General features: G+C 32.8%; 1 protein-coding gene and 1 long non-coding RNA gene across 4 annotated transcripts in view; both read left to right on the forward strand.

Annotated features, from left to right (window-relative positions):
- Window positions 1-26687, forward strand: part of LOC124951476 (protein O-mannosyl-transferase TMTC1-like) — a 153643-nt gene that overhangs the window by 13334 nt on the left and 113622 nt on the right. The gene's annotated exons all lie outside the window — the stretch shown is intronic.
- On the forward strand, window positions 10585-14384 carry LOC124951477. Its single transcript, XR_007101618.1, has 2 exons — window positions 10585-10865; window positions 13980-14384. It is a non-coding gene; the product is annotated as an uncharacterized LOC124951477 (long non-coding RNA).

A 26687-nucleotide genomic window follows, 5' to 3' on the forward strand; every position in this document is an offset into this window, starting at 1 on the left:
TTAAATTTTCCCTACGAATCTAATTACTCCTTATATGAATAGTTTAGAAAATCTGAATTATTCAACTTTGCTTAGCAGTTCATCGAATTGAAGAATTCGAATTTTGTAAAATGCTATCACGATATTATGCCGATGAATTTATTCAATAAATTTTGCACAAAGTATTGTAAATACTTTTTAATATATATATATATATATATATATATATATATATATATTATATATTATATATACATTTATATTGAAAAAAAGAATTATTTAACTGCAGAAACATCTCGATGCAGAAAAATGTGGCTTGTCTTTCTTATTCATTATTGTCGAACAAGAAAATAATAGAGTTACCTCAAGCGAAATATTATTATATAATATAATTTAATGTTTATATGTTACGTATATAATTTTTATATAATAATAAATAAATTATGTATATAATTATTATGTAATAATTCAATTTTTTAATATTTTGAACCAATGTTTATAATGATAAAGTATACATTTCACATATTGTAGAAATTACATATTTACCGTTAGTTCTTAACTAATTCGTTTTTAATAATTAGTAGGATTGATAAAACTATGGTATAAACTATAATCTTACAATTAAACAAATTTTCTTCGTTACATTATTGCCGATTTTATGATTAGTTTAAGGGACGATCAAAGTTATCACATATCTTTGAAATGTACACATGAATGTGTATTGAATAACGTTCTTTAGCTTTGACTCGCTTTTACAGAAGTATCAAATGTTCGTTCGGTGAGTATGCATAGACTCGTTGACGCATCTCCGCTTTTGTTCATTTCCTCGTGTAACGAGAAATCGACGTTATTCGTAAATATGTCTGATATTTCTTTCATACTAACATCCGACTGTCAAACGGCTATCGGCATACATACGTATTTATACGGAATGGGCTACGTACAAATAAGATGATAGAAATTGTATTTGAAGGTATTTTTTTTTTGACCCAAGCTGAAATTATAATTATGTTTTTTTTTTCTTTTACTCACTGCTAGAATAATGAAAGCAAAATATAGTCGAATCAAGTTAAAAAGTACTTTCAGTTGGCCATTTTTGTTGGATTTATATCAGACTTTTTGTTCATTGATTATTATCCTATAATATTGTTTATTTTTAAGAGACACATTTTGCCATTTTTAATATTGTATTAAGTTCATAAAACGATGATAATATTTTTTGAGTAATAATTTTTTTCAACAGTAGCCTTGAAATATCAAAATTTAATTGACATTGTTTTGTCTGTATTTACTTAAAAATTTGTTCATACTTTAAAATTGTTAAGCTCGAAAATTTCGACTATTTTTTAATGTAATTTATGATGTGGATGCAATTCTGAAAGTGCACTTATTGTTTTTTTTTTTTTCTTTTCTCTTCGATAAGGAAACTCGTCTTTTGTATCTTGCGTTTTCATCATGTAAAAAGCTGTTTCGTTATCGTCTTACGCATGCTTTTTTTTGTTCCTACCTTTCATTCTTTTTCCGTTATTTTCCTAGCAACCCAGATGCTGGTCGTTTTCTTCGAGCTTCCATACTTGCACCTTTAACGTAACTTTCCCGTTAACTTTCCCGAGCGCAAGTACGCGCAAAACTTCGACCGCATCTTAACAAATCCCTCGATAGTATATTCCCTTGGGCAGCAACCTTTGGAATCGCCGCTTTCTGCTCGCTTACTTTGGCTTACCTTTATTGTGTTTTGCAATTCTGTTCTTAGGTATTGAAGAATTTGAGATATTTAAGAATATCGTTATAATCACTGTTACGAAAACAATTGCTTCTTTTTTAATTTTTTTCGTAAAAAATAAGAAAATCATAGAAACAATTTATTCAATTTTTGCATATGCGTAAACGATTAGATCGAAAATGTTAATAATAACAATAATAATAATCATAATCATAATTTATTTCCGATATTATTCAATTACAGTCTATTTTGGAACGTTAAGGCATTATATTTGCATAATAAAGTTTTCTAGTTTATTTAAATTCAATTCATTTTTGTGGAACACGTTTATTGAATTTTTCGTAAAAAAGTTTCGAACCATGTGTAAAAGCATTTTCTTCGTGGAAAAATAACCAGTGCATAGTAAATTCTAATATCCTAAACGAAGGAATGTTTTTCCTGTCTTCGTCTTTGTATACCCTGAATATACCGTTTGATACCGCTATCTCGTTATTATTATAATATTTCAATATTATAAAACTGTTTACGATAATCATTACATGGATAGAAACAAACTATTGTTATTATGACGTAAGTATGTTATATTCAAAAATATCTGCTCAATACTTTTTTTTTCAATTTCACATTCAAATTTCTTTTCGTGAATAAAGTTTCTTCTTTACATTATCTTTTTTCTTTCTTTTTCTCTAAAAAAGTGTATCAAGCAGTAGAATGAATATACGAAAACGAACTTAACATTTTCTACGTAGCTTATATACGAGATGGGAAAGGATGGATGAAGGAGAAAGAATAAAGTCATAATCTTTATCTTTCTTTCAAGAGCATCCTGCGTGACAATGAATCGCCATGACGTTTTCATTTTCTCACTCTCTCTCTCTCTCTCTCTCTCTCTCTTTCTCTCTCTCTCTCTCTCTTTCTTTCTCTCTGTCTCTCTGTATCTCTATTCCTCAAGCTTTCATTATATTCGTTTACTTTTTCTTTTTTTTAGTTCCATTAAAACTGAAACATTTCTAGAAAAAAGAAGAAAGAAAAAATGAAAAAAAAAACGACAGAAGAACTTCGAGACAACATAAGGATTTTATTTATACGCAGCAATAAAGCGTTTCGGTATAAGCAGGGCACCGTAACATTAATCTCGTGCAATCGTAAACCGAGTAATATAAAATATATGGCCTCTTGTCGCTGTAATCCGCACCAGCTACGCTTCCATTGCTTCCGTCGCACCGTAGATATTGAGTCGTTGCGAACCGAGCTTCATTAAGTATTACAATACAACGAACTCCAGCTTTTCCTGCGCCATTACGCTGCATTTTCCAAGAGGATGAAGGCAGCCAAGGCTGTTTCTTGGATCCGGGCCTTGTCTTTTTCTTTTTTTTTTTCTCCGTTTCTACCTTTGCTTCTTCTATTTTATGCTTTATTTCTTCTCTAAGTAGTCGGCAGATCGTTGTTAAAGAACTCGCCGAGTGAAAAAGAATGATTTTAGACCGACGATGAATTCCATCGTTTGCAGGATTTAGTAGAACAGGGAATACACGTCCTTTCTTCTCATTCTCTTGTATATTCTCATCCTAATTACTCTGTAATTATCGATTTTGTCGTAACAATGTTTTCAAGAAATCGTACCATTTAGTTGTATGGGATTTGTTTCAATCGAAATTCATGTGACTATTAGATGGAAGAATTTGTCATTATATCTTACTTATTTCGATACCATTACTTTAAGATAATAACTTTAAAGTCTTTTAAAAAATCAATTAATGTCACCAAACTTTCTTTAAACTGATTTAACTCTAACTAATGACGTTAATCGCGTTTCGATTTTTATTTTCATTAATATAATCTTGTTTTAATGAATGTTTTCACGTCTCATATAAAATTCCATATTGTAGATCGTGAATGAAAAACTATTAGCAGTTAGTCAGATAATTTATTTGACTTACTACAAGCTGTTCGACTCTCCACGTGGCTTCAGTAATGGCAAGGTCCTTCGATAGAACGGCTCATTGTCGGTTAATGTCTACCGCCAATCACTTCACTATGACTTACCGGATTGTCTTTCACTCAGACCTAACCGGATTGTCTTTCAGCCACCGCAGACAAATTATTTGTATTTGTTCGTTTTATTTGTTAACATCATAGATTTATAGGTATCTATATAATTACATTTTGAATGAAAGAAAATGAATTATTATTAACATCATTATTATTATTATTATTGTTGTTGTTATTGTTATTGTTGTTGTTGTTATTATTATTACTGTTGTTGTTGTTGTAGTTATTATTAAAGTATTATTCTTGGATGTTTGATTTTTGTGTAGAACGTTTAATTCTTAAAATAGACTTTACGGTTTTATTCGTCCATTCTTTTACGTCAGTTTTTATCCCAGGAAAATCTCATGGTAAAGACGATGTCAGGTGCGGTCCTTCGACGAAAGACCAGTTAGAGCAGCAATTTACGTTTAAACAGCACCGCGCATAATCTGTTTAAAGTCCTGGAACAACGTGGAAGGAGGACGCTGGCGTTATCTGCGAAGCTTAGCGAAGCTCAACGTTTTCGCGGAGATGGTAAAACACGAGCGAAGAGAAGAGAAGTAGAATAGTCATGATTGCAAATGCTTTCTCTCATAGGACTTACGTTTTATACTATTTTATTTTATTCAAATATTTGTAATCGCCGTAACAGTGAATGTGTCTTCATTAGATAACGCAACAAGAAAAGATAACTTCGTATGCAAGTAGAAAGGAATTTGTCCAGTAGATATCGATTTTGTACGATTATAATTGGAGATTAGAAAAGTAGTATTATGAAGAAAATTTTATTTTAGTAGATAATTTAGATGGAGAATAAGAGAATTTTAAACGCAATATAAAATGAGAATAATTAGATAAAAAGAATAATTTTAAATGCAATATAAAATAAATATAATTAGAAAGATTCAAGATTTAAATGTTACATTTATGACAGATCATTTGTATACAAAATTTCTTTTGAAAACTTTCATTTTTATTCATTTAAATTACTAAATTAAAATACATGCATTCTACACTTCGATCGAAGTTGCGAGAGTACTAAGGCAGTCGAGTATTGCGGAACTCGAAAGTTCGATTTGCCAGTGGTAAGGGGGTGAAATTGTTGCGGTCAGCTGGATTAGGTTCGATTCGATTCTGCCGCAGCCTCTTGCCAAGATCCATTTCCTTCCAAAGGGTCGGCCGTTTCCGAATTGGGCCAATATCGTCGTCTTGGCGATTTCACTAACGGGAGGGAAGTGTCATTGAGAGCTCTCTTTAGATCCTCCTCTCGTTTACTTGATAGTGAAATGATGGGTGCGCTAAGAAGAAAAAGTGAAGCCTTCCCCTTGTTATTTTCGTTCGTAACAAAAAAAAAAAAAAAAAAAAAAAGAAGTTTTTAAACGTAAATGTACGTTGCGATATATACGTTACAGTTATTTTTTCAACAGATCGAGATAAATCTTCGAAACGTAATTTTATATTTAAATATTATTGTTGCAGTTATTTTTCATAATTATTATACCAGCGATATAAGAGATATAAGATGTTAAAATATTCATAAAAAACTTGGTACTTTTTATTCATCTTTCATCGATATTAATTCAAATTATTTATTTATTCGGTGAATTGTGAATTTCGTTATCTTCTTTCAATCAATCGATCAACGACACATAGTAAATAGTCGGAGAATACTTACTATCTCGAGGCACGCCATGGCCATGCATTGTAGAACTCGCACAGTGACACACCAAGTTCTAATTCGAGTCGGTAATTGTTTTCCTACCTAGTGTCAGGCAATTATCTAGCAACCTTCCGAAAACGTATGCGATTTAATCTTTTATATATGTAAGTCTGATGAATAAGTCTGATTAGATTGTGTAGGTCTGAAACTTATGTAGTACAATGAAAACGAAATATTACAAACATAATTAAAAATCTACGGAATCTATAATAACAAGTTAAATTTTTGATACGATTAATCCCATGTCAGAATATTTTTTCGAGCATGATGACAAAGGAATATTTCATCGTACAATAACGCAGTATTTACGTAAGTAAATTTCTTAGTTTTCATTGGAAGAGCGTTCTAAGAAGAATTTGCATTTATTTAGGGAGAAGTTTATAGGTATTCTAGTTGCTCGAAGGTCCGTCTCCTTTTTCATGCAAATGCAAAGGACGTTTCGTACCAAGAAGAGAGAGGATTTCTAGAACTTTTACGTCACAAAGTCGTAGTAAACTTTCCTTTCTCTTATATTTACTCTTTAATTTGCAGAATTTAGACAGTTTAAAAAGAATTTTCAGCCTTTTATGTACAACAATTATACACAAAAGCAAACTAGCGAATCATTTTATGAGAAATTGATCAATTTTTTGGAATAATATTTCTATTTTCCTGAAAAACAGAATATGTAATAAACTTTAGTCTTCTTGTTTAAATAAATGAACGTATACAGATCTTTAAAAATATTAAAAATTATCATAGTTACGACAAACATATTTTTTTGATTACATTTTATACTTTATTTGCTATAAGCAATAGTGTATTGTACGTATAGAAAATTCTGAAAAAACTTGATATAATTGGACTTTCCTTTTTCATTAGAGGATTTGTAATATGTGAAACCTTTATAAACAAAAGCAAGATCAGCTATTGATGCAGTATATTCATCCGTGCTTTCCTATATATTTACTGGTTGTATAGATCACTCATAACCTCTATTGACCTATATCTACTCCTCTCGCTTACATTAATTTCAAATTTATTAATTGATAATATGTATCCACCTTATGTATTTTATGTATCAACTAATGAAATCTTTAATCTAATTTTTCACATAAATTGATATTGATTCTCATTCATGTGACCTTTTCATAAAAAGTATGAGTATCGTTGAATTCTTTCATAAATAAAGTAAATACATTCAGTAAAACATATAAGTTAGATATATTACTATACTATAGACTATATACTACAACTATAGATTGATATAGGCATCTATAGTTGTCCGGGCAGCTTTGCTTTTCATAAAGGGATCGTAAATTTATAGATGTTCGTATATACGCCAATCAATGCCGCAAAAAGTAGCTATATGGGGAACATGACTAAGGAATAAAGGGGGTCGTCATATGAAATTGAAATGCCGAGTTCGAAACGCAATCGAGTACGTCGTGGAATTCACGCTCGAATCCGTCGTTACTACCTACAGTTCGCGCTCTACACGAGAGTCACAATGAAACCGGCAATGACGTATGACATCGTTTCCGGGGAACAGCGAAGAGGGTGTGGGAGGATGCTGTTTCGGAGGATAGCTTGTGTGATGCTGGTGGATGTATGGAGCAAGAGAGTGAAAGAGAAAGAGAAAGAGAAAGGGAGAGAGAGAGAGAGAGAGAGAGAGAGAGAGAGAGAGAGAACCAGGTCAGAGGGTAGAAGGGTAGAGAATGGAAAGCACGCATCGGCAACGGCGATATCTGAAACGTGTTTCGATTGTATGTACGTGAGTATAACGCGTACAGTACAGCTTCGATTCCGTGGCCATGGTGCGACGATAATTGGATTCTCGTAATTGGCTGAAATTGGGGGAAAACGGTATTCATCGAGGAGGTGTGGGCTTATTCACATTTCTCGACCGATGAATCTATATGCAGAGTGTCTCGTCTCAAGATGGCCATCTAAATATCTCCTTCAATTATAATATTGTAATATGCATAATATAAAAAATATTTTATATGCAATTCGAATGATATCGAACTACGGATACGTTGCAAAAAATATTTTTGTGCCAACATTATCTATTTTGAGGTTTTCAAAATGTCACTGAGATTTTTTTTTTGTATATGTTTTTCCCTAATATATCATATGATATTAACATGCATTCAGACGTATCCTTGAAGCAATTTTTTACTCCCAAAATTAAAGATTTATCTTTATCGATTTTACAAATCTTACCAATAATAGAGGAGTATATATGTATATATATATATATTTTTTTTTTATTATGAATTAAGGTTTATCAGTTAAATTTATTTCACTTAAAATTTTATATTCTGGTAATTGGTGTTCGTTGAATAGTTTTGACAGATTGAGGAAATATCTCTAATTATTTCTTTGACGATATTAATTTATTCTGAAAATAATGATTTATTCTCGAGAATGGAGTTTCTTGAAGGGTATTCCAAAAATTTGCTAATCGAATTAATCGGTTGAAATCAACAAATACATTTATAATTAATGAGATATTATTTAAAAATAATAGAATATCTTCTGGATATTTCCCATCGAAATTGAAATTTTCTTTAAAATGTGCCCTCGATAAAGCGTCAAAAAACAAACAATATAATTATCGCGAACGTTTAAGAAAGATAAGATGGTTGTTGTGCTTCTTCGCTTTTGTATTCTTGTATTTATTTGTAAAGAAATTCAGAACACTTTTAACTTTGAAGATTATGCTAACGAGAGGTCGTTTGGATGTCCAGGGCGTCTTAACGAGTTCTTTCGTATTATAAGTTCTACTAAAGTTGCTAACGTACTTCTTTACCGGTCTTCTTGCATTCGATAAAGAGGAGAAAAAGAGTGAGTGTCGTTTCAAATATCACACTCACATTGACACTTTATCGTACCATCGTAATATTAACTGACGTACTACTTTTCATCTCGTTATTAAAAGAAAAAAGAAAAAGAAATCGATTCGAAACATCGTTATATTCTATCATGTCTGAATCTATTCATGTTGTTAAACGTGCCAGTTCAGTTCGCCGAGACTCCGAAGTTCCTTGTCAGAACTTGTTACAAGTTACATCAGGATAGGAACAACTAATCTATGAAACAACAAATACGTAAATTGCAAATTGGACAAACTCCATTGAAGAAGTAAACTTGCCAAAGGTGTTGATATTGAAGATCTCATTTTATAGAAGGAAAGAAAAAAAGGAGAAAAAAGATAAAAAATAGAGAAAAAAAAAATAAAGAAAAAAAAAGGGAGAATGAGTGCAAGTAATGGGTGATGGTGTGGCAAAGAGGTGAATGTCGTGACGTGGGAGTAATGAATTTTGCGAAGACAGCCTGACCTCTTCGCTCTTAAAGCGAGTCGAGGAAGCGACGATAAATCGTAGAGGATCGGCTCGGCATACATCCAACAAATCTCGGCGCCTAGTACTAGCATCCCCTAGCTTTTCTCTGCCGAGTAATTCGGAAAGAGGCGCCACGAAAAGGCTGCCAAGGTCCCTGAGGGCTACGCTCGATAAACCCGATTTGCACGGCGTCTCTACCGACCACACTGCTCGCTTGCTTCCATTCCCCTTCTCTTTAGCCTTTTCTCCTAAAACGTATCTTTTCGCCCTCGTAATTCCTTTCGTTCTTTTCGCTACTACGTAAGGTAGATTGTGGTCAAACGAACATGCCAAGGATTTACATTGGAGTTTTATTCAAAGGTATGCTTTGAAAATTAATATATCCAATTCTTGTTTGTTTTATGAAGAGCATTCTTTTTAAATTAATAATTAACGATAAAAATATTACTTCGAGTTAAATAAAGAAAAGTAAAAAATGCTCACGATCGAATTTCCCGATATCCTTCGTATCGGACTAGTTACTTCCTTCATCTCTTTAAGATAAAAATCTTACTTTTGTTATTTTAAAGGAATTTAAAAATGCTTTATTTTTATATTAAATGAAATTTGATATCATTATATAAAATTATTTCCCCATTTCTGCAATAAAATTGAATATCTTGGATCATTCCGATCCTTTTCTTGACTACCAATCATAAAATCGTCGCTTCAGATTCGCTATAATTTCCAATGGAAAAATGGCTGAACGATTACTTTTTTCTGGTCTAGTGGCAGCAGGTGTACAGCTCGTTCATTCTTCCGAATAGAAGATTTCGAAGGATTTCACGTAAGAACGTGCTAGATACTATATTCGAGTTTTACGAGGAAGGAAAGGGGATCTACGATCTTGGTAGAGAACTTGCACGTGTCTACGAAGTGTAGAATGGTAGACACGTCGTCGTGGACGCAGTCGAAGTTTCAGCAGCGTTCACGAACTTGTACAGTTCGTTGCTATAGACACGAAGGAAGTAACTAGTCCGATACGAACGATATCGAGGAAGCTAAATTCGATCGCAAAGATTTACTCGTTCAGATTGTTTGATGTTGACTTTAAGCATGCAATTCTAAGGGATAACGAGACGAATAAATTATGTGGTTGGAAGTAAGAATAAAAGAAAAAAATGAATCCGAAAATAGAATTTAATCACACTCGAGGACAATATTCCAAGCTTAATCGAGAAAATCATAATCCGTTAAGTCAACATTTTCCATCCTTCCTTGTCTCTCTTTCTCTCTCTCTCTCTCTTTCTCTTTCTCTCACTCTCACTTTCTCAATACTTATGCACTCTCTTCGTTTTTCTCCACCTGCTTCTATCTTGTACCTCTAATTAACACAAAATTATCTGCATTGCGGTCAATGCCGTTTCGTGCTCCATGCTATGACATCATCGTGTGCAGTTCCACCTTGTCAGTTAAGACCTTAATTGACGTGATTATTATTTGCATCCTGATATTCAACCCTTTCCTTCCTAACCTCTCTCTCTCTCTATCTATCTATCTTTTTATCTATCTATTTATCTGTATCATATGAACACGAACATGAACTTTGTCTCCAAATAAATGTTCATACGTCAACGATATGAACTGTGTGTGTTTGTATGTATTGGACGCGTGTATATGTATATGTATAAATCTAGACAGACTTGCTTCCGTCAGGATCGTACGTGACTTAACACGCATTTCCGAGCGACGTGCGAGGATCCCGTATTGTCTTATCCTACTGACAACGCCATTTTCCACCAAGGTACCATGCCTAGGATCGTTCGTGACAATGAGGATGGCCGATAAGCTCGTTCGGGTGGCAAGGACATCTAGGATAAGATACGATGCATCAGATAGATGCCAAGACGAATGGACCGTTCTCGGCCTGCTCCTGATTTATTTCATCGATGTTCAAGATAGGAAAGCGTATCGTCCTTCTTATATTTTATACTCTTTGAAAAAAAACGTTATTTTGTCAAGACGAAGTTTGCTTCTTGGATCCATGATGAATTTTTATAAGGATGTTAATATTTTAATATTGCACTAAATGCTTTTAATAGCAAATGTAAGTAAATTTTTTTCTTGGTTTGATACAGATAAAAAAATGCAACTTCTTTTCGAAAAACAAAAAAAAGAAAAAAAAAAGAAATATCGCGTTTTTTTTTAGCGGACTTATAATAGTGGACTTACAATGGTTTTGCCTATTTCTTTTTTCCGTTTCGATGATTATGAAAATTAGCCTCGTTTCCTGGATTCATTAGCAGAAACAAGCATGATCGAGGCCACTGGTTTCTTTTTTTTTTGCGTTGGCATGGTATGAGCTTGATTAAAGTCTCGCATGGAATACCTACTTTTTTTCGGAGAGTAGGAGAAACGCATTTGGACCGTTTATCTCGACGTGTCGTTTAAAGCGTAAAACCAGCTTAGGCATCGTGTCGCTTTACGATAGAAGATAAAGGTTGCACGTGCGTGTTTTGTGTCTGCGCGGCGTCGAGTAATCATGTCGCGTTCCTACCCATCCTAAATCCCTTTCTCTATCGTTCTATTCCTCTTTATCCTCGTTCTTCTCATCCAATTTTTCTTTCTCTATTTCACTATTTCTCTTCGTCTCTTTTATACATAGCGATCTCGAATGGTCAACGAAATAAGAACACTTTGAGTTGGATTATTATTTAGTCACATTGTTTTATTTTTACAAACGAATCATTTAAATCTTTTCTTTAAAATTTTTTATGAGAAGGTTATTCTTAACTGATTATGCTAATTTGATATTAATTACATAGATCTTAATGTGTATGAAAAACCAATTCGATTAGTGAGTCATAATCTAAGCAAAAAGTTTTTCTTTTTTGAGGTGATTATCATAAATCACAAATCACAAATTACAAATTATAACAACAATACCACTAAAAATGACAATAACGTAGGTCTTTATTGGATTCCTATTGATATTTTTTACAACTTTTGGTAGGTTTAAAATATTTATTTACATTAAAACAAACATGATATAACATTTGCATTTTAACAAGACTCCTACTTCCTCCATAGGAATTAATTGCAACAAATCTTACATTTTCTCCTCAATAACTAACAAATTTTAGTTAAAATATTTGTTTATAAAACCAATAGAATCGGAGATACTTCATTACGTCATTTAAAATAAGGTACTCGGAATATATATATATATATATATATATATATATATATATATATATACACATACATACATATACATAAATGTGTATGTATATGTATATGCTTGTACGTACTTCTACTTGAAGCTCAATGAGCTTAGTGAAATATGCGAGGGAAATACTAGCAAGTTTTCCTCAATGTTAGTTTGCTGCATACGCGTCGTTATGCAGGAACAATTTCTGTTTCCGTGTATTAAGACTCTGCAATTTTAGTGCATTTTCTCCGGTTCTATTGCAGAATAGGAGAAAATAAAAATGCTTAAATACGCATTTTATATGAAGGATTGTCTGTTGACGAGATTGCATTTACGATTGAATACCTTATTTTGAATTATTATACGATAAATTATGTAGTACATTAAGTATAATATAATATCGATTCATTCCAAATCCCGAAAAAGAATATGACCTTTTAAAAATTCGGAGTATTTATAAAATTCTTCTTAAAAAGAAAAGAAAAAGAACGAACATATGTGGATATTAAAATTATTTCCTTAATTTTATTTCACCACAACAGTCGGTTATTACGAAGACCGTCTAATTACGACAGATGAAATAAGACTTGATGAATAAAACTTTCATAACTATCATTTAAATGATTTCGAAATTGTTAAGGTTACATTTAAATCCTCATCCTCGAATGTTTACGTATAACAGGTCCTTTAATTACATTCGCATGCATCGTTCATCCTTATTTCTTTTTAATGTCAAGTTCAACCCTTATATAAATTAATACCGGTACGAAATAAGTAGGAGGGGTGGAGGAGCAGTCCGTTATTTGCAAAAAAAGAAGCCTTGACGTGAGGTCGTGCTCGTATCGTGAATAATTTCAACCTCGTTTGTATGCAACGAGTGAGATTTCATAAATTACATCAGCGCATTTTTCTCTCTTTACGCGTCGCGATGGGGAAACGTGTTTGCGTTTATATGCATCATTCCGTGTGTTCCGCGTGTCCTCGTGTCTACTACGTTGTGCAAGTAAAACCTATGCCTATTAAAACGGACGTGGTAGTTAAAAGGGTTGTGCAGGAGGACAAGAGTTCGCTCCTTTCTTCCTTCCGTCCTCCGTTTTATTTCTTCCTTTACTTTTCTCTTCCTCTTCTTATCTCTTTTCCTTTTCCATTCCCTCTCTCTCTCTCTCTCTCTCTCTCTCTCTCTCTCTCTCTCTCTCTCTCTCTCTCTCTCTGTCTTCTCTGCAGTCGGGCCGAAGATAAAAGCAGAATGCGTTGTGTCTCTTCCTGAAATATGCAATTTCACTTATTGAGACACGTCCGACGATAGCAAATACGCACGTGTATTCGTAACTGTTCGTGAATACGCTTCTCCGTCAAATTCTATTGAATTTTTCCGTGAATACTCTCCGACATAAAAATTCCGAAAATCTTTCCTCGCATTGGATATTTCTTACTTCTCCTTCTACCATCTCCGCTTTCACAGAAGATGTACGTGACAGTCTATAAAACATTGGGATTATGATCTTTTATTGCTTTTAGATTTTTTAACGTTCTTTATCTTTTTCAATTTCTTTTATATTATTGTAATTTACAATTGAAAATCGTATACAATTTCCCATCCTATACACAAGAATGTAAAAACAGGAAATATATCCATTTACCTTTCTCACACGTATATACTAATATTGTTACCACCATTACCATCATAATCATTATCATAATAATTTCAATAATTGAGTTTATTCGTTACTTTCAGGAATTTCATTACCTGTCTGTTCATAAATCTCGCATTTAATAATTTTTAATGCTACATACATTTATATTATTTTAAACAATTACTTAAGTGAATAATTTTTAGAATATTTCTTATAATAATTATTATGATATCATGAAAAATGCGAAAATAACTTTTTCATTTATAAACATTAAATTATTCGTTCGAAGAATAAAGCTAATTTATTATATTTAAATTCAACGGAAATTGGACACGCTAAAATAATTAATTCTGTTATTTTCAACAATTCCTTTCAGTTTTTGTTTCTATATCGAACGAAGTTGAATGTTGATGGAAGAGAAAATTATTGCAGGTCGTTGCAAGCACACTAGTTAATTCGAATCCTTCGTATCCAGGTAAGCGTGATGGTAACCGCTCTTGTTTATTATTTCATTAGAAAGCTAATGCGACGCAACCCGTTGAGATAGATTAATGGGTATTTTAATTATTAATCCATGGTAATGTAAAGCTGCTTTCAGAAGCACCTTATTATTTATTAAACTGTTCATATATACATACATCCTTCATCTTTCTTATTGTCTGATAATAACATATGTAGAACGCTTGGAATTGTTATATATTATAAATGATTTCTAGGTGGATTCTTTATTGTTATCTGTATTTTCAAAAATAAACAAAAGATTTTTTATATTTAATATCTAGTTATGGAGTAATAAGATTTGTCTACCTACACAAATGAAAAATTTATCTCTCTCTTTCTAACGTTTTCTTGTTTCCTTCCTTTTTATTTTTATATACCAATCTATATCTTTTTTCTATTTAAAACTCATCTTTTGTTTATCTGATTTTCGGATTGAGAATGCTATATGACTCTAACCGGAATAAGAGATCGAATCGTTGGTAAAAATATTAGATTTCATCATTTCACAAGCTTCGCTCCGAACGAGAAATATGAAACTTCGGTTTGTTTCAAAGTACATATATAACTTTTTGCTTTATGTATATTGTAGATCCGATAACAATCGATTGAATATAGTTTCATAGTTCTATTTTAGATTGAGAAACAGATAATTTCTGCAAAAGAAAAATCTCATGTTACATTCGATATATTTAATTATAGTAATATTGAATCAAATTTTAAGTAGAAATTGCTTTTAAGTTTGCAAGAGTAGTGATTTTTTTGATTGAATCGCAGTTCAATATCATTTAACAATCACATATTGATAATATATAACATATATATATATATATATATATATATATATATATGTATATATATGTATATATATATGGATATATATTGTGTCATGTAATGAAAATGTGACGGACTTGCAAATTTAAAGATAATGTTTCTATGAAAACGACGTCATAGAGACGGAGAAGAAGAAGCTTGGACGGAAATGTAAAAACAGAAAAGTGAAAAATATTGCTTTTTAATCTCTAGTTTAAACACTGTCGGGACTATAGTGTACGTTTATGTATTCACCAGACTAGATGGATGTTTGCCATAAGCATGATCCAAGTTATACCAGAGAGAATAGTGTATATCATGTATATCGTTGTGTTCCGTTTCTTCTTTCTCTTTTTTTTTCTAGAAGCGTTACGGTATTATTAAACATATAAACTTCCAGCTTCATCTTTCGCAATTATCCATAAGCGAGAATTCGCATTTATTTTACCAGCGACGTGTTTGAGAATATTTTTGAAGTTAATGAGACTCCAGACGACAGGAATTCACAATGAGAGAGGTCTATCTTGGACTATGAAAATTATTTGAAAATATATGTTTCATTGATTATTTCATGTATTGTATATATCTATGTACATACGTATACGGACGGAAGCACAGCAATTTTTTTTACATTATTAAGTTATCATATCATATATCTACTAATATTAGTATGTTATTAGATATATGACGTGTGAGAAATAAATTAGAATATTTGGGAAAAATTATATTATGTTCATATTGTAATGAACCAATTTCTTTCGCATATAGACTACTAGAATATTTTGTGCTGAATGAAAGAATCATAAAACTTATTTTTTAAATTTAAGGTATATAAATGAAATAGAAAAAGTTAGCTAATTACTGGAATCGTTAGAAATTAAAAAAAAAAAATAAAAATCACAGAATTATTTATCTTTAATTATTCTTAGATAATACGATCGCTAAAAACAGTTGATGTTGAAAATACCAGAAATAATTAAAAGAAAAAAGAAATCAAATGAAAACCAAGACCTCACGTAACGCGAAAAATTGTGTTCTCGGTGATGAAATAATAACAATGCACAATGTTTAAGATTAGGATGAAACGCGTAACGTTTTATTGTAATAAAAAAGTAGATGAAATACGAGTGTTCACGCTTCGTCAAAGAATGTTTGATTAGAGGATTATATTCGCCAACAAATTTTACATTTCACTGGCCGAAAATTTTCAGCCACGCCTTTGCGGTTTCTGCTGTGATCTTTCATTAAGCTGCATTCCGCTGAACGAGATTTACGAATATCAAACGAAAAGGATTAAATCGTTCGAAAGAAATTATTTCTGCGCTTCGGAAAATCCTATTGAACGCACCGACGCGGTCCGTCACCATCACGTTTATTTCGAACGTCTCGATGCCTCGGGTTCGTAATAATCGTGGTCCTCTAATAACAATTATTTCGTCAACCGTAAAGAAACGTTTCAGTCGTTCACCAAATCTGTTGGCGATGTGTGCGTTCTCTCGTTATTTTGTTCACATGACATTTCGTTTCAACGCTTTCCTTTCTCTTCCATACTTTAGCTTTCAATTTAAATTATTCATGATGAGCATTTAATTGCAAAAATTACTAATGTAATTTCTCTTTCACGTTTTTATCTTTGTTGATTTTTTTTAATATTATTAGTATGTACATTTTATACAGGTAGATTCTCGAAATAAAATATATTTACACTGTATCTTTTTATTTTTCAAGGTCTGTATGATTTTGACATTATTGATTTACACGAAACGATATCTTAAATGGTTTGACAAGTTGGTACTTTTATTGAACTTTCTCTTCGTCGTCTTATTTTTTGTTCATTTGTTCGTCAACTAAGGTCAATTTATAAGACGTGAACAGAAGCGTAAGAAGCATTATGGAATGTCGACAATTCGTTCAGCCTGTGGATAACATAGCATAGTCTTCGTGGGCAACTAATAGAAAAGGAAAAAGGAGACTCCAAGTGAAGTAAGACGAGAATTGGTTTCCCGTCTCATTTTTCACGCGGACGTATTCCGTAAAATAAACTACCGTCGTGGTCGAATCCTCCTTGTCTGGGCTGACAATGCTTGCTACACGATTCACAATGCTCGCAATTTTGGCAAGTCACCCGTTTCAATCAAGCTTGAGCTGTAGAAGCCATGAAGGGAAGGAATACTCCTTTCTCTCTCTCTCTCTCTCTCTCTCTCTCTCCCTCTCTCTCTTTCACACACACACATTATTTCTTTTTATCTTTTATATCCCTTTCTTATGAGAAGACAGGAAACAGTGCAATGAAAATCCTGTAGCTAGGACATACATATACCGGAAATCCTGCCGTTGCTTTTTCTTCGGACAAACGTATCAACGCGATCAATCTAAAAGAAAAGGAAAAAAGCAATATATAATTTCCTTCGTAAAATGTTGTTCTAGATTTATTCAGATATTAAATATACATAAGTAAATAAATAAATTAAATCGATCTTATAAATGCACAAAATAGGCTAACTCAGAGATGCGTACTATTCTTTTCTGTTTAATACAATCAGTATTCAGTTCATCTCAAATATATTTATTTTGTTTTATTAATAAAATGTCAATTTTTGGGTGATGATTATTTTTACACAATGAGTTTTAGTAAAGAATTTTTTAAAAATAATCTGGAAGGAAAATAGAAAAGAGAAGGAGAGAGAGAAAGAGAGAGAGAGAGAAAGAGAGAGAGAGAGAAAGAGAGAGAGAGAGAGAGAGAGAGAAAGAGAGAGAACGAAATATAGCAAGAAATAGAGAAAGAAACGAAAGAAAAGTAGCTTTTCGGTGGCTTCCAGCGTGAGGAATAATGCGACTCTTGTGGAATCGTATACCTAGACGGAATTGTTTCAGCGGCCGTTGGGGGCCTCGGCCCCACCCACCGTGATTCTTGGCAAGCATTGTTGATGAGGATGAACGATGAAATGGCTCGCCGCGGTCTGCTGGTCTGTTCAGTAGTATGGAGTCGTATGCTTGATGAATTGGCGCTGCGCAAATCGTTCTGCTCTCGCTTCTCTACCCGGCACTACCTTCTTTTATCCTTATTCGACCCTTTTTCTCTTTTCCCTTTTCCCTTCTCCCTTCTCCGTTCTCTTTTTTCTCTTTCGTTTTCTCCTCCTTCGCATTCTCCTTCGACTACGCTTTCTTTTTCTCTTTCCTTCTCCACCTCTCTTTTTCCTTTTCAGAACGATGCTATTATATCTATTCTTTTCCTCCATTATAATTTTTCCGGCTATGTCTGCGGCTTCTACCGAACTCTTCTCTCTTTTTCTTCTCGCTTCTCTCTTATCTCAGCTGCTGCTGTTGTCGTTGCTGCCGCTGCTGCTGTTACTGCTGCTGCTGCTGTTGCTGCCGCTGTCTCTGTTGCTGTTGTTCTTTTTCTCCTTCCTTCGTCAGATATCTCCTTCTTATAATTGTTTCCTGCGCTATCATTCGATCCTTTTTATTACACGTCACATTGTCCTTACGAGACTACGTACTCCACCTGGTACTTCATCCTTCGCTCGTAAATTCTAGCCTGGATTTGAAGTAGTAAGCAAATTATTCCTTCCTTTCTATTGAAAGCCCACTATCGATCGTTAATTAATAAAAAGACAAAAAAAAAATGAAAGAATTAGCTATGTATGTTATTAAGTTTTCTATTGTAATTCGTTAAAAGATACAAAACGATGGATGGACGTTTCTTTCCGATTAAAATATTTTTTATTAGCCAAAGTTGAGACTGGAAGGGCGATCTTTATTCAAAATTTCCAACGATACATACGACCAACATCCTCGATGGTTTACCTTCCAAGTTTTCTGTCGGATTAATAGGCGGAGGGAAGAAAAAGTTACTTCAATCTGCAGATACTTTAACATCCTCGCCGACCCTTCGCAATCTCGAGGGAATATGCCTTTTCAGTGGTCCACGTGAAGAAAAAAAAAAGAAAAAGAAACGGCAGAATCTCGTTAATATTAAATCCTTGATGGATAAGATGAAGACGTAGAAGAGGAAAGAGGAGAAGAAAAGAAAAGAGAAAAGAGTGAACTAGAAACAGAAAAGAGAGAGAGAGAGAGAGAGAAATAGAGAGAAATAGCGAATGGTATGGCTTTTCAGCATCGTTCGATCTTCTTTTATTTTTGATCCTACATGTTTTATATCAATAGGAATCTTTCGATAAAAGAAGAAACTTTTCGAAGATCGTACAAGTTATCGTGGATAAATCTCGATGTTTTTATTTCGTAATTTTTATTACACTCGTTTATCGATATTGATTCTCAATATTATGAGAAAGAACGCTTAAAATAGTAAATATTCTTAAATATTAGATAGATAACTATATTAATTTTATTCCGCAGATATTTTCGTTTATTAATATTTTTCTTAAAATAATGGAATTTTGGCAAAGCGCGTGCAATGTTGTTGATCTTTTTCGATTTTACTTTATAGTCGGAATGTTTCGTTTTCAATATAAAATAAAAGAGGGAAAGATAGAGAGATAGAGGGAAATAGAAAGACAGAGAGATAGAGAACTTTCACAAATACGAAATATAAACGTGTACAGAAAGTTTTATTAATAATTTCGCTAAAGAAGCTTCCGTGTCGATAACAATGATAGCATTGAAAGATAAAGTCATTAACATTAGCGTGATCAAATATTCTTCCTTATTCGACTACCACTTTGTGAAGATACACGTACATGTCTTTCTAGTTTGTTATAAAGTTTTGTTAGGAAAACATCGAAATTAGGTAGGTAAAATAACGAGAGTTATATTCAGTTTTTTATTTTCACTAATGAAGTCACCAACGAGCTTGATATTGTATTGTAGGAAACAATGTTATGAAGATTAAGTACTAAAATTTTGGATATGAAAATCCCTGAAACTTTGTTTATTCAACATTGGCTCTTTCTTTTTTCTTTTAATTAAAATTGTTGCTTTTTCCGAATGAAATATCAATTTTTCCAACGAATTCTCGTTAGTTTTTATCAGAGCGAAGCATTTTTTTTTTTTCATTTCTTGGACACTTCGTTATAACGTACATTTCGTTGAGATCGTATGTTTTTGAATATCTTTTTTAAAAAAACAAAAATCCCATACAGGAAGCGTGTACATCAATTCGATTGTTGTTTCATATTCATCTAGAGGGTCCTTTTTAAAATTCTCTGAACATTATATCGGGCTTTTATAGAGAGGCGACTCGGAGGAAAATCCGAGGTGAAAGCAGTAAATTCATAATTTACGCTGGATGGATTTTCGTGAATCGGTCAGAGAATTTGGTTTGGCGTGACTTCGCCATGGCATAACAGTTCGACATATGTTTCGCATTTGACATATACATATATATACGTGCGTGTGTGTGTGTGTATATGTGTTATGTGCAGCCTTCATTACAAGCTATCTTCTCTTTTCTATCCCTTTCTAGCCGCCATCGGTAGCATCGACAAAACCAACTGGCAGTCAGAGTTGGTGCGATGACACGTTGTGATAACTTCTGACAAATATTCACGCGTTCTACCACCATCACCTACCTCCATCGTCGGCATATGCATAAACGAAGCTACGTTCGAAATATCCACCGAACATACGGCAAAGTTGTCGAGCGTTCATTAACGTTCCGGCTGCCGTGTTGGTGATTAAAACGTTCTCTCCTTCTCTCTCTCTCTCTCTCTCTCTTTCTCTCTCTCTCTCTCTCTCTCTCCCTCTCTCTTTCTCTCTCTTTCTCTCTCTCTCTCTTTCTTTCTCTCTCATTCCTTTTTCTCTTTTATTTATATTCCTATTCGTTCTTTTTTAGAAAGTATATACGATATATTCAGTAAAGTGGTTTGTGGTAATCTCTACTATGTCTAAATTGTTCTTTGAAGATTAACAATGAATCAGAGAATGACACTCCTGTGTTTTTACTGTTAATTTTATTTGAAAGCTATTTTCAGTATAATTTGTTTAAGCTTTTGATCGATCCTTTCGTTTTATTTATAGAATACTCGTTGACTGTGTTGACTTTAATTCCGCACATAACAGACAGGTAAAAGAGAGTGTTCGAGTTTGATGAATCCTGTCAATCATGTTTTGACGGGAAAACTCCATTATAAATATAGGATAGCTTGTTTTATTCGATTTTTCTTGTTTTTTTTTTTTTTTTTTTTTTTTTTAAATATATTTATTCGATCTTACTACTACTTTCAAAGTCCGTCAAGGTAAATAAATATAAAATATATCATACGATTTTCTATACAAATTTTGCAAACAGAAATTATCAGTTTTTTGAATTTCCTGTTTTTATCAATGAAAGCGATTTAATGATATTTAAAATTTTTTAGTCTCGAATGAAACATTATTAACTATGATCATTAACTAAATATCCATTCAACTGGGATACATTGAATTATTTACAGTTATTGGAAAGCGTGGAAAAAAATTAAAATTTTTCTCGCATCAATGAAGTGAAAGAAGAGAAGACGAGCCTTTGATTTTTACATTGATCAAGGTATATACACAGACTTATTCGGTCTTGTTGGCTATGGCTCTCTCTTTTCTTCTTCTTCTTTAGCATTCTCTCTCTCTCTCTCTTTCTCCTCTTATGTTTTTCTCACCGTAATACTCTTTTCTTGTTTTTATTCTCATGAATTAACCAGCATGCGCACTTACATTATCGTATCGAATTTTCCTATAGGTAGTTCCAACCGAGCAGATTATATAATATTCAGATTTTTACTTTGTCTTCGAACACCTGTGTAATAAATTGGTCGATAATATTTTATGATTGAATAGCTTTGATAACAATGTGACTAAGAGACTTATCGATAGTAAGAGGTTTAACTCTATTTCAGAAATCTACTTAAATATTTTTTTGTCTTATTTGAAATTTCCATTTCTATATATTTCCAAATAATAAAATAATTGATGAAGGTTTATGAATGAGAAGTAGCGTGTTTTAGACAAATAAAGGAAATTGTTTCCTCTACATAGTTGTTTTTGTTTACGATAGAAAGTTCTTTAGTAACAACTACAATTATCCAATACTCTATTGTTTGGCGTTTCGTTCATGTTTTTTTCTAAAATTTATACGCTTGTATTTTCTGTCTTTCTCTTTCACTGTCAAAATGATGGAAGAGACACGCCGTGCTTGGTCCAGCTTTCTCCTTCGTTCCCTTTCCTCGGTATAGAAGCAAAAAGTACAAGCAATTCGCTTAATTGAAAACTCCGTCTTTCATAATGAAGATTAATGATCGTTCGTGGGTACATCACGGTCGATTGATTGACGAGCTAAGGAAGCAATCGTATTCTTTAATAGTATTTTATCTTGTTTTAACGACTACGACGTGTTGTGTTTCTGATCATTCTTTTTTCTTTTACACATTTTCACATATTCACTTTTTACAAATATTCGTTATAATTTCGTAATGTCTTAAAACTTTTATTCATTTTATTTTTATGTACGATCGATGACTAATACTATTTCGCATGAATATTAACGCGTTCGTTAAAATTTACGAAATTTCTCTTTCTACATATTTCAATTATGAAAGTTCCAATTTTATTTTTTCCTAGAAAGAAAATGAGAAAAATGACAGAACGTACGAATTTCGATTTCATTCTCAAATATTTGTGAGTCACGAATAAGATAGGTTCTTCCATGAAAACCTCGCCTATTTCATTCTTGGGGAAGAGCGTTTAGTAGGAGCCAACGTAAAGTCATCGTCTTCAATTAAGGGTAATCGGTAAATTGCTCCGTAGTATTCACAGAGTTTGCCTCTGCCTTCCATCGAGTGGAGCTTGGATTTTAGTGAAAGCGAGCTTCTCATACGAGTCGCAGACCAAGTTAGATAGATAGATAGGTAGATAGATAGATAGATAGAGACAGAGAGAGAGAGAGAGAGAGAGAGAGAGAAAGAGAGTTAAGGGTGGAGTTGTAGGCGGCGGAAAGGGGTGAGTGGCACGACGAAGCGACGAAAGGAGGAGATACGGCACGAATTCAGCTTCTGCTTTCCGTCGACATTTGCATGCATTAAGCCTATCTCCGCATCTGTCGGGCAGCCGCTTTCGTTGAGCGTGAATGAATTAGGAGGGATGATACCCCCAAAGAGGGACAATTCCGAGAATTCGTTGGTAATTTTCCTAAAGGAGACCCTTTTCTTTGCTTGTTCACATTTACGCGAATAAGCAATAATTTAATAAAAAATAGAGTTCTATATTCTTTTATGGATTATAGTTGTATTATATATAGTATATTTATTCGTTGCCTTTCTAATCACTGTAATATTGCACGTAATTTTACTTAGCACGATAATATTTCGGTCGTGCTAATTGCACTGGAAAGTTCGGTCTGGCTATGAGTTGAATGAGATTACGAAATGAGCATTGGAAAAGTAATTGGCGCGTCGGTATTTCTCATTTTCGTTTCCATTAAATTCAATGATAATTTGTGGTAAGAGATGTACAGGAAAAGGAGATAGATAGATAAATAGATATATAGATATATAGATATATAGATATATAGATAGGTAGAGATAGATACATAGATAGATAGATAGATAGATAGATAGATACATAGATAGAAAGAGAGAGAGAGAGAGAGAGAGAGAGAGAGAGAGAGAGAGAGAGAGAAAGTAGCGCAATCGCTTTCTATTCCACTTGGAAAATTCGAAGGAATATTTCTTGAAGCACTTTGGAAAATCTATGCCAAATTTCACGCATATTTACAAATACATGTCTTACGAAGAACTTTTTGCTTTTCTACGATTCGCGAAATTCGACTATTTCATCTTTTGATATTCGAAGGAATTGATCGAGAACATACTCATGTCTTCGAATTTTATGCGATAAGTAAGTTTGAAAGAGAAATACCTCAAGGGTTTCTTTTGATAAGTTTATTATTTATTATTCTTTCTTGCTTTTCCGTTTTTTTCTTTGTTCGTTATTATTATTTTATCCGATAATTTTAATATAATCGAAAATTGTGAACAAAAGAGAGATAGTAAAAATAAATAAATTATCCTTTATAATAATAATAGATACGTTGTAATGTTTTAAATTATTCTCTTTCATTTTGTGATAATAACAATACGTAACAAAAAAATTAATATAGAGAGAGAGAAAGAGCAAGAGAGAGAGAGAGAGAGAGAGAGAGAGAGAGAGGGAGAGAGAGAGAGAGAGAGAGATGGAGAGAGAGGGAAAGAGAGAGAAAAAGAGAGAGAGAGAGAGAGAGAGTTCTCGATGACGTTAACTTCTTTTGGACGACTACATTTAACTAGGTTATAGTTACTTATATAGATACTACATAATATATGTAAGTAACATCTAGAACGACAACTAGTGCAAGGTTTGATCTCGTTTCCCTCGAAGAGGGAGAATTTGGTTTATTAATATGATGAATGGTAACGAGAAGACGAAGTTTCTGAGAACAAGACTCTCGGGACGGTAATATAAGAGAGAAAGAGAGAGGAAATAGAGAGATAGAAAGGAGAGCCTTTCGTATTCCTCTGACGAATACAAATCGTTACTCGTCCGTTTCTCTACCCCTTCCATCTACATTCGGCTCCCCCGCAAAGCTGGCTCTCGTGTTCCTTCTACGTATAACGGAAGATGAAACCAGATCCGTATACCTCCTACCCTGTCGTACGGAACCTACAAGATTTATCGAAAGTTCCTCTTTCCCTTTCGGAGGTAGGACCGAGCGAATACTCGTCTTTCCGCTTTGGAACGCTGCACCTTTTCCAGAATGATATTGCTTCTAGAACGTGATTTCCGAAATTCATTAAGTACGACTGTTCCTTTATCTTTTTCTTTCATATTAAGTATTGAAATTTATCTTCTTTTCTCAGAATACACAGTAATTCCTCTCGAATAACAGCTATATCTTGTTTCAGCAATTTAAAAACACGTTCAATTATTTAATTCTTTGCACTGTCAGTTTTTATTTTATGGTTTTTGTCCTTTTTTTTTTATTGTAACTTGGAATTATCACTTCTTCTATCAAAAAAAAAAAAAAAAAAAAAAAAAAAAAAGAAATTCTTTTTCTCGTGCAAAGGATTAAATGCATTGTACAATATGCTGTTCGTATAATCGAATGCAAACATGAAAAATGGACAGGTATGGAAACATTCAATCGTTTTATTTGTTATTGATATTTGCTCTGAGCGATCCTATATGTGATCGTAGAATTTATTCGATACAGATCGAATGAAATAATTAGAAATACAAAATGTCATATGACGTTTTAGTAAAGTTTGAACAAGAATGTATAAACATTGATACACGTTCAAATTTCAGGATAGGAATATCGAAGATATGAAAGAAAAGAAAAGGAAAAATATAGAGACGTTTAAATCACATTCCGTTACAAAATCGTTCGAAAAGAATAAACAAGGATTTGCAATCTCTTCTTGACAATTTTTTTTTATGAATATTCGTGTTAAAAGAAAAAATAAATAAAAAGGGCATCGTGATTTTAGGAGAGGCAGGGTCATCGATACTCAAATAGCAAAGTTGGTAGCATCGAAGCGAGATTCGGATTATAACGAACAACACAAGCCCTCGAAAGATTGATATTTATTCTCGAAAAATAGCGTTACACAGTGGTAGTTAGCAATGTCGATGGACAATAAAAGTGGTTTTGTCGTTGACTCACTGTGACGAACGAGCTTTCGTTTTAGTAGCCGACATCTGCAACCAACGTTTTGGGTAACCCTTTCCGCGTTCTCATACCCAACCAATTCATAATTTCTCCCTCTCTGTTTCTTTTTTTCTCTCTCTCTCTCTCTCTATCTCTCTCTCTCTCTCTCTCTCTCTCTCTATCTCTCTCTCTCTCTCTCTTTTTCTCTCTCACTTTCTGGGGTGATATTGATCAACTATTAAGAATTGTTCAAGCAATGTCAGATCGATCGATCTTATATCAATTATTTGATAAAGTTGTGCTCAGGTATCGTTTGTAGATAACACGTTTTTCAACGAATGAACACATTTGAAGAATGAGTACTTTAAGAATGATATTTATAAATTCAGAAAAAAGCCGCGAATTTTTCAAATTACTCTCTACGTGTGCGTATATACCGTATTTGCATTTATAATCTCAAGAAGAAAAGAAAAATAAAGAAAGAGAAAAGGCATCGAATCAAAAAATTTTTTTTTTTGACGAAGATTTTTGTGGTAAAGAAATTGAAAAAAAAATTAACGAAGAGATACGAGAATAATATACAGGGTGGATCAAAGGTTTCTAATCTATTTAAAAATTAATTAGTCTTTTTCGAAACTTTTCTGATTTGTAATTAGGCTTGTAGTTTTACAAGTTAGACTTGTGCTTTTAAAATCTGCAAAAATTAATCATGTATTTTTAAGGTCTTATTTAATTTTTATTACAAAACTTATCCAGAATAAATTATACGATAGTAGAATAAATTATACTATTGTATTTGTATTAACTATAAGTTGTACTAGTCAGTTTGATATTATATAATTTATTTATTTAAACGAAAAATTTGAGTTAAGGAGGAAAATAACAAAATAATACGATATTAATTGTATTTCGATAAACGCAATTATCGTAAAACTATGTTTCGCTTTCAAGATAATTTAATTTCGAAGTTTATCGAACCTTAGATAAAAGTCTCTCGATCTTTGCAATGAGTCTCTCTCTCTCCCTCTCTCTCTCTCTCTTTCTCTCTCTCTCTCTCTCTCTCTCTCTCTCTGGTTCTCTCATTCTATCTCTTTTCTTTTCTTAGCCTCTGCGTGAAATTGTACTCCTACGATACAATAGAGACGCGTTTGCGGAAAG

This window comes from Vespa velutina, chromosome 9, assembly GCF_912470025.1.
Source record: "Vespa velutina chromosome 9, iVesVel2.1, whole genome shotgun sequence".
NCBI classification, from domain to species: domain Eukaryota; kingdom Metazoa; phylum Arthropoda; class Insecta; order Hymenoptera; family Vespidae; genus Vespa; species Vespa velutina.